This window comes from Channa argus, chromosome 5, assembly GCF_033026475.1.
Source record: "Channa argus isolate prfri chromosome 5, Channa argus male v1.0, whole genome shotgun sequence".
Classification (NCBI taxonomy): domain Eukaryota; kingdom Metazoa; phylum Chordata; class Actinopteri; order Anabantiformes; family Channidae; genus Channa; species Channa argus.
This window is the reverse complement of record NC_090201.1, coordinates 22132672-22142454: the sequence shown is the minus strand read 5'-3', so window position 1 is coordinate 22142454 and position 9783 is coordinate 22132672. Positions and strand designations below refer to the sequence as shown.

At 39.4% G+C, this 9783-nt stretch overlaps 1 protein-coding gene across 3 annotated transcripts in view; it reads left to right on the top strand.

Moving 5' to 3' along the window:
- Positions 1-239: 239 nt before the first annotated feature.
- LOC137128024 (metabotropic glutamate receptor 4-like) overlaps positions 240-9783 on the top strand; it is a 146789-nt gene continuing 137245 nt past the window's right edge. The window contains exon 1 of one of the 3 annotated variants that reach the window (XM_067505673.1): positions 240-1109. The gene's annotated coding sequence lies outside the window, so the exon portion shown is untranslated. The remainder of the gene's footprint in view (positions 1110-9783) is intronic. The other 2 variants (XR_010914491.1, XM_067505672.1) reach the window with 2 other exon arrangements.

The window sequence follows — 9783 nt, the reverse complement described above, 5'->3', positions numbered from 1 at the left end:
CGCTTTTTGGGGGACAATGTTGGACATAAATAGGCGTGCCCCTGGACATGATTTCATATACTCTGCTGCAGATTGTGGCTGCTGTCAGTCACACACACACACGCACACACCAAGAAAACCTGGGATCTAGATTGGGTTTTTCCCACTCGGTGATTGGACTTGATATGTTCGTCATGCTCTACGCACAGCATCCCAAGAGCTTTGAGAGTCAACATACTGCATAGGCTGCGCCACAGCACCTGTAACGTGCATTGTTGGAGTTATTAACACCTTATCTGATGTTGAAAATTAAATTGATTGCGCGCTATCACATTGGAGATACTTTGTAGTTATACTGATTAAAACAGGAGTTTAATTATACTTAACTGGGATTGAAGACGGGCAGTGTGGTTTCTGTTCTTGTCGCTTCAGAGGGGAAACCAAGTGTAGCTTGTAAAACCCGATACTGAAGTCTGTGCTGAGGTGAGACAGCAGGTGATCAAATCGACATTAAGACTGAACAAATGGAAACAAACGCAGCAAGTCACACTTTGACTATATGCAGCCACTGCCAAGGCGCTGGTGGTATTACATGCCGTAATCTGGAAATTCCCCCCCACCCCACCATCCATTGATGGTGCATCTCTTCCCTGATAAAGGCGGTGTGCGGCGATGCATTTACCATCAATCACATCCTGTACACGGGGCGCATATAGTCTTTCCGTCTGTCAGCTGGAAAGTGCTCTCGCCTTGGGTTGTGGGATATGTGCTTCTATGCTCCATTATCATGTGAGAATCTGATCCTCTCTTCGCGGGAGGTGTGCTAGTGAGTAGCTCCACCAGACGTGCCATTTATTTTCCATTCGCACACAGCCTAAAGTTGGGACTTGAGACTTTCAGCACCACTTTTCCATGGACAGCGCTCGCAGTGATTTGGGGGATCGACGCAACCTCGGAATGCGTATGGATTCCGTTTGGATACTATTCAGAAACGCTGTTTAGATGTTGATTTTTCAAAAGGAAGAATTGCTGAGAAAATCCATACTTCATACACTGATGCACCCAGGAAAATTTTGGTTTGGATATGGGTCACTTTTTGTATCAGGATCCTTCGTGGGCTGGAGAAAGATGTAAGTAGAGCCACCAAAGCTGCATAAATTGGCAAACTATGGTGAATAAATATTTAAAAAACGTCGTGACATAAATGCACTTAAGTCTTATGGCGAAATAGTGAAAAATGCTCACAACTAGGATCCATGATACAAATCTAGCACTCAAAACATTTTTTGCAACTTGCATGTTTCACTGCTGTATTATCGCTGAATTAGTCAGTGAGCCATAATTTTATGGCAGTGTTGGAAAGTGAATGTATGTATTGGAGTGCTACGCCCAGAACTGTAGGTGCATTGATTGTTTTTACGCGTTAAGGCGCAGCGTTTTGTGTGGAGCTCTGTTCCTTGCTGCGCCGCAGAGGCGCCTGGAGTCTCATGTGATAAAAGAATGATTCAGTATCCAAAGTGTTGAGGCTTAGATTTAAATGTAATGTACAGTCACAGCTCTGGAGGCACTGATTCGACCGAACCACGGGAAAAAAAAAAATCCTTTTTTCTTTTTTTTTTTCTTTTAAACAAGCCCAGCCAGTTTGACAGGCTACGAGACCAGTCGCTTCTTTATTCTTAGCTCCCCGAGATTTATCTCATCCCCAGCTCTCTCTTCGTGTCTCCCTCTCAGTCCTGAAACAAGTTGAGTCACGTAGGGGAGCACCCCGCATGTGTGGTGTTTTGTGGGTGGGTGTTGTGGATGGGGGATAAACGGCGTGTGATTGTCAGTCACCGTGCTGTGCAGATGTGCAGCCTCCTGGCAGTGGAAGATGGTGGTGGAGCGGCTGATGTGAGAGTGCTACTGTGTACCCCAGAGCAAACTTTAATAGGTTACTTAGGCATGCATGGCTGTTTGTGCAAGGCCATTATATTGTTGACAGGAATGTATATTATGCTTAATTTGCATGTACACTGTTTGTCTGTTGGCATATAAAACGAGGCTGGAGGTTGTTGGTCAAAGCCCACAGGACAAGCAGAAGGTACCTGAGACACAAAGAAACCGTGGTATTAATACTGCTTCCATTTGGTGCTGCTCCCTCAGGCCTTTTTTGTGGGGCCAGAGATTAGCTGTGTGCTACCTTACTCTCATAGCTTCCATTCAATTTGGGGTGGCTGATATGATTTCAGCCAAATGTGCTATTGTCTGCATTCTTTCCGAACTTACAGCCAAGAGGGGAGACGTTCCTTATATCAGTGGGTAATTATCCAAAGAATCTGACTCAGCAAAAGAGGGATTTTTAATTCAATCTTGTCCTCTGAGCTCCCACGAGGTAGATTTTATGTCTTACGGTGGGTTATTCTTGTTGGCATGTTCTTCACAACTTCAGTGACTGATAGCCTACCTGGATCTAGCTACAAAGCATGCTTAAGCAATCGCCCACTGAGAGAGATTGGGAGGAATACTCTGCGTGTAGATTGTAGCTGGCAGAGAGGTGCAGGGCTTATTCAAGCAGCTTTAGGTTTACTTTTCCAAGCTTTTCCTAGCTTATCTTGTCCTCCGAGTTAGTTCAGCAAGTGCAGACTCAGCGTAAGACCCCTATTTTGCCTGCCGCTAAGTTCTGTTTAATATGTCATGGGCCAGAGTGCAAGCAGCTATATGAGAAGACGCTGTAGCATTGCTTCATTCTCTGCTCTGCTTAATAATGCACAAAGAAGCAGCAGCTTTCGGTAGACTGGCTGGCTCTGAGAACTCAAATGCTTCTTTACATTTCGGTCTGTTGGAAGAGGGGTCATCCAATGAACACGTCACATTCACTTGATGGAAATCACAGTGATCACAGTGACTGAAATTGTTCCGAGAGGGGTGGGGTGGAGGTGACAGTCTGCAGAGACACCCTCCAGTATCCACATCTTGTACAGTAGCTGCTGCATGGACCTAAGAGCAAGGCCTGCAATAAACAAACATGTGCAGTGTTTCTCAGAGCAGTCCCATGGTTAAATCCCCAATAGACATCTGTTGTTTCCTTTTACAAAGGCTTGTGGTGGAAATAGGGAAGTGTGTGTGTTTAGTGTATATGCAGCCCAGGTCTTAGGTTCATTTTCCTCACGACAGACGGCATCTACTCGCTGGGGATGTTTTTCCAAACAATTCCACAGTAGAGATGAGGGAGCGAGAAATATAGTTACACTACAGACACAGCAGTCCCAGTGTTGTTGTAAACAATTTATGTATTTATAAAATGGAAAGACATGTCAGTTATTCCAAAAAAGTCAAGGTACCTTAATAAATATCCAGCTAAATGAAATAAACCCTAAAACAGCTCTCACTCTCAGGTTGGTATTTACACATGTAGGCCTCTTCACACACACGTACATTTACATATACAGATGTAGCCTATTACCCATTGTGCATTTGGAATTCAACACATTTTCTCACATTTGGTAATTTGTCAGCTTTTTAGAAACCATTCTACAATTTGAGGGCTGCACTGTGAGAACAGAGTTATGTATTTTATATGACTGTATTGTGTAAGAGTGTGCAATATCCATTCTTTTTGAGCTAATAAACTAGTGTATAAATTACATCAGAAGGACTTCTTGAAGACTGTAATGGACCAATGACACTCTCTGGGAAGATTTTCTATTCTTAGGCTGATAGATCAAAATTAAATGTTTGTCCTTGTAACAGGATATCACATATAAACAGACACTGTTATCTGTTGAGGTTATTTTGTTTCACTTTTGTGCATTAGGTTGTAAATTTAGAATACAGGAGCAGGTAGAAATTAGACCCTCAAATAGCCTTTTAATGTCAGTAATTCATCTTTTGAAGTAATCTGCAGCCAAATACTGACTTCCATTGACAAGTATGAATTTTGCATGTAACATGGATTCGGCACTTATTATATTCCTGACGTATCGTTAATTCTGTAACTGTATGGAAAAGCAATTCCAAATTATTAACAATGGAGAGAAACAATAACAGAAAGATCCAGAAGAGTGATGTGCATTTCCTGAGTCATACACACAGATTCTTCCTAGGGCAGCATTGTGTGAAATGGAGTGCGAAATGAGTGCACTTCATTCCTGCAGTGGATTATACACATTATCTTACACAGGGGTTCGAGAGCATTTTGCTGCTGAGCTATGAATCTGTCATCGAGGTAGATTCACCTTTGCTCAGGTCCTGTTTTTCCCAATTGGTTTAATCAATCTAGGTTTGGGAGTTCAAGACATGAGTGAAATCATATCTTCAAAGTTTACCTTAACTTACTTGGAGCACTACAGGGTTTGCGTCAGAACTGTCTGATAAACTGTCAAAAAAAGTCTCCGTGCTCCTTGTTTTGCCTTTTTTTTTTGTTGCAAATTTCACCGTTGCATGTCAAATTTTTCCATCATTACCAACAGCGAGAACGAAAGTTGCGGTTTGGTAATGAGTACACAACACAAGCAGCTATTTCCAACGCACCCTGAAATTTCGGATCCATTGTGTTGTTTATGGTAAAAGTCTTCAAAGTAATAGTGATAAATGGTCAAACACAGAAGACATAGTGATGTGGTATTTCTTATGTGCAGCTGCAATGAAAAATAGCCTATTGGGGTTTTAATTTTTACTCTTTTAAACACTGGGGTCAATTGTCAGGCCTTTCAGTACTTTCAGTTATGTTGTTGTTATCTGACTATAAAAAACATTGTACACTTGGGATCAGAAATTAGTTCCAGCCACCGGCCGTTTTTGTTTATTAGCGAGCCCAAACTGTACAGGGAAACACATACATGTATTCTGCCACTTTTCTTTACTTTTCTTTCATTAGGAATATCATTGATTTCTAAAACTATTTCAGGATTGTATTTATGCTTTAGTGAGTTTGTGTTAATGCTGATAAGACAAAAATGCCTCATAACTTGTATATAATCTGATATTATCCTGCTAGAATTGTATTACAACCTGTGCTATTTATGTTTATTATACTTTATTTCAGCACTATGAACAATATCCTATCTCCTATCATTTTGTGGCATTGGATGTTACAAGATCTACAATACATCTGAGTACACATTTAAGGAAAGATTTCATCTGCACTACAAGTTTCTATTTGCCTATATCACAGCTGTTCAACAATGTAACCATACATGATGATGACATTTTTAGTGCAAACATATATAAATAATGGATTTTTAAAATGACAAAAAGAAAGAAATGTTCACTTGTTGAGACATCAAAGATATGGGAAAACCACATGAGATTTAATGTCTTTTAGTATAAAAGAGGAAGTGCACCAACGTTCAGCAGCTGGGAGAACTGGAAAAACATCACAGAAACAGAAAAATGTATCACTCTTTCCTTTTCACTTTTACTTCCTCCATCATAAGTGCCCTCAACAGACCAAAATGCAGTGGTGAAAAAATGGAGCGCTTTGAGTACAAGGGGCAGCCAAGATCACAGTTACAGCTACATGTTCACAAACTGGTTGGCTAGTATTCATATACCCACAGGTCGTGATTTGCTGGAAATGACTCTAACATAGTCATTCTTCCTCTCTGGAGGTTATCAAAAGGACCTCTAAGAAACCACAAGTGTTGAGTAACCTCGACTTTTGGTGGAAAATGGGCACACTAGGCTAAATGGAACCATTTGATTTTTTTTACATTGCATTTATTTATTACATTAGATTTATGAAAAGAAAACACGGCATTTAATTCATTTAATTAATTAAATGAATTACATGCCGTGTTTTCAATTTAATTACGTTAAATTGAAATAAATTAAATGATGTGTTTTCTTTTTCGGCCTTTGTCCATCATGAAAACTTTTGATTTCAGAAACAAGTTGTGAACACAAGACTAACTTATGAGCTTATATTATTATAATATTATCATTGTTCACATCTAACAGATATGGAGTTAAATCAGCCTTGATTTCATTCATTTGGATTATTGTTTCTGACCAGCTAGTATCCACCCTCTGCTTGTTTTTGTTTTAACTTACAGAGGGAAAAACCTGGCTTAGTTTTTAGAGCTTTTCTCATTGAAAACAGCTTCCTGCAACGGTAGAAAATGATGATATAACAGCCATAAGAACGGTCTCAAAACCTTTCAGTTGTGGGATGGACTAAAAGACAATACGCTGAAAATCAGTAAAACCTTGAAGGGAACTGCAGATTAAGGTGATAATGAGCCACTTTTAATATAAAAATATTGATTTTACCTGCTCCAAGTATTACAGCATTCACTCAAATACACAATAACGATGATATTTATTGATAACGTGACTAAGTTAATCAGCCATAATATGTTGGTTTTGAATTTGAAGACAGATATAATCAATGTTTTGGCCAGGTGTGAGCCTTTCAACATAAAACAAATCTTTTATTAATAAAAGCAATTAACTATCTTAAAAAACAAGGAAAATCCTCAAAACCAAGAGTTGGGATGATACATCCCTACTGATGATGATATACCCCTACAACATATCTCTCTCCACACCAGCCTCCAAAGCATCACCTTTCTATGCTTGCTTGCATACCAGTCCTCTGTTATGCATTAACAAACTGCATTACCCTTCAGATAATGTATATGAATGAGGCACACTTGAACACATTCTTTTCTTGACATGAAATTATGGCTGCCATAAAAGAAAACTGCGGGCTCCTTTTTGAGCCCATTTTGCTCCTCTTTCCCCCCTCAAAGATTGACAGTTACAATGATGCCAGATATGAGAGTCTTGGCTAAGAATGAGAGCTGTGACAGCATTGATATTAACCACTAACTGTTGCCTTATATTTTCCAAACTATCACCTGTGATTTCTTTTCCTGCTATTCATGGATGGTTCTGTGTTGTTTGCGGTTTTCTGAGCTTTTATTTTCTATTGCACCTGCATAATGAAATAATAGCATCCAGCTTTTCAGAAACCATATTTAGACACATTAACAACCAAGTGCAAAGAAGCTGCTCTCAGTGACACCGACAGACAGTCAGATAGATGGATAGAATTCAGTACTGTCACCTGGTTGCACAGTAATTTCTAAGCTGTTCTTTTAGTTGAGCTCAAGCGTGGCCTGAGTAAAATTTAACAACACAGCCACACTCCTGCTCAGATATTCTTTCCACCTTTGAATGTGGGTGTAACCGGACAGAGGCAAGAGTCCACTGTGATCACGCTGCACTGCACTCTATATCCCTCTAAACCTCCTCTCAGAAAGCTATTCTTTCTCAGTTCATTTTTTTCCAAACTTAAACATGCTATAACTGGTTTTTATAAAATAACTTAGTGATGAGCCTGCAGAGAATAATCACCTGATTTCTGCAGATTCACAAAGCTTTATAGGGAATTTCACTTTACTTTTTCGTTCACTTTCACCACACTCACACTGTTATTTTTGGCAGCAGGCAGCAGATTTGAGAGAAAAATAACAAGAAGTCCACTGTACAGTACCTGTCCGGCACCACCAGACAGACAGGAACAGTTAATGAGAGGTTGGTGAACACAGTGGAGCATTTAGCAGATAAAGAGCCACGACCATTTCTCTCAGACACCGAGACAGAATCTGAGCTAAAATATTGTAAATATTGCACATTTGGACGCCATTCACAGGCCAGAAACATGACTTCTTCTTCTTCTTCAGTCGTTAATTGCTAACAAAGCATTAACCCTGAAAATTGCTACTCTCCCGAAACCTTAGAAATGACTTCACCCACATTTTCAATCAAACTACAGTGAAAAGTTTTTGTCCCGTTGAGATAAGCCACCACAGCTCCTGCCCAACGAAATAATGTAACTACTCTACATGCACCTGTATTGACTGTGTCTCAAATCCCAACACCTGGTGTTAGAAGATAACAAACAGATGAGGAACACATACTGCTGCATAATAAACCTTTTGAATTAAAAAAAATAAATAACGTACTTACGTGTCCATTCCCTCTGGAATAACATATGGAAGTGTTTTTTTTTTCACTTGGAGCCACTATTGGCAGGATAACATCATCCATATACATCACACACATCACATCAATAAATTCATGCATTCCTCCATCCATTTTCTGACTCTTATGTGGATATAGGCCCTGGTGCCAGCAGGTTCAGCAAGGTAGCACAGATGTTCACCTTTCCAGCAATGTTTGTTAGCTCCTCCAGAGAGATCCCGAAGGCTTCCCAGGTCAGGTGGGATGCTGTATATAAGGCTCAGTTTTTGTAAAATAGGGCACAGACACAAACTCATTTAAAGTTGAAGGTGTGACCAGCACCTTTTTTTTTCAAAGTACAGGAAGAGGCCGAGTGCAAGCAGGTGCAACATGGAAGACAGGCTGAATACATTATTAGTGCAAAGGATGCTTTATGAGGAGCTGGATTCAGTGCTGGCTTCAATAAATCAAATCTGTTCTGGCTGTCAGTCTCAAGCTCCATTTTTCCCTCACTCATGAACACGTCACTGCTAAAAAATACATATAAAGATAATGATGATAATGGTATTTATAAGGATTAATGTTGTTTAGAAACAACTTTGGTTATTTTCAGATACAAATTGTGATTTTCTTTAGAATCACTACGTAATCATGGACTTTCATCATCACATTTAGACTAAAGGACACATAATTAGGCCTTGGGAATGACCCGGGTCCACTGCTTTGTTTTTTCTTGGGGGGGAAGTCTCCAAATGGAGTCAAGTAGAGGTGGACAATCTCAACTCTGTAAAGAGGTTTGGGCAACGGGTTTTATTGTGTTTATTAAAGGTTTATGGTTTTACACATATATTAATAAACATAAATCCTCATTAACTATTTACGTGAAATGTTAACGAAGCTTAAGTTGCTACCATCAGATATAGCAGAGAAAATTAAAAGAAACCTTCACTTATATTGATCTTGCTTGTTTTGGTTCTACTTTGGGTAGTGCAAGTAAAGAAATGTCATTAATCTTCCCTCTGATTTACCTTTATCATATCTCTCTACTTCTATCTGAAAAACACCTCCAGATTACATCACTTGGAAGAGTCTTCAGTTCAGATTATATCATATTGTTTCTCACAGTATGGAGCATGTAATTTTGGTCAACCTGCTTTTCCAGTGCTCCTCTTGATAAACTGCTAATGATGAAAAACTCCTCCAAGTGATGTCATCTGAAGGAGCTGTTCAGCCAGAAGAATATTTTTTTTTATAGGGAAGTCAGAGGCACATTTAAAAGCACTAATGGACATTTACACTTTAAACTAAAACCGTACAAAGCAAGTTGAAAATCGGTGAAGTTGATACATTAGTGAACAATTTGCTTGTATGATCAGTGTGACCATTTTGCAACTTGCCAAATACATTAATTAAAAACATCTCTTCATTAGGGTAAAAATAAGAGGTCTGGATGGCATTATGCTTCTCTCAAAAAGGTTGCCATTAGGGATGGTCTCTAACATGATATACCGCATCTCCACCATCACTATCAAAGGACTTGAACTACCTTTAGTTCAAGACACAGCACATTATTAAAACATTCATATCCGTGGATTAGCCATTTTTCCCCATTTCCATATGGTTTAAATGCTTCTGCCTAAGTTATATTTATTGAAGCCATGGGCACAATAGGATCCATTGTAGTGAGAAAAATGCCCCCAAAGATTGGTGCTGAACTCACGCAGTGCATACACAGATGTTAGAATGCCTACTGTACTGTACAGGCTAACTTTAATTGTTTTCCTTTACAATGGGCTCACATCTAAATTAGAGTGCACATTTTACTTTAGTCAAGTCTATTCAAAACTTTTAATTCAA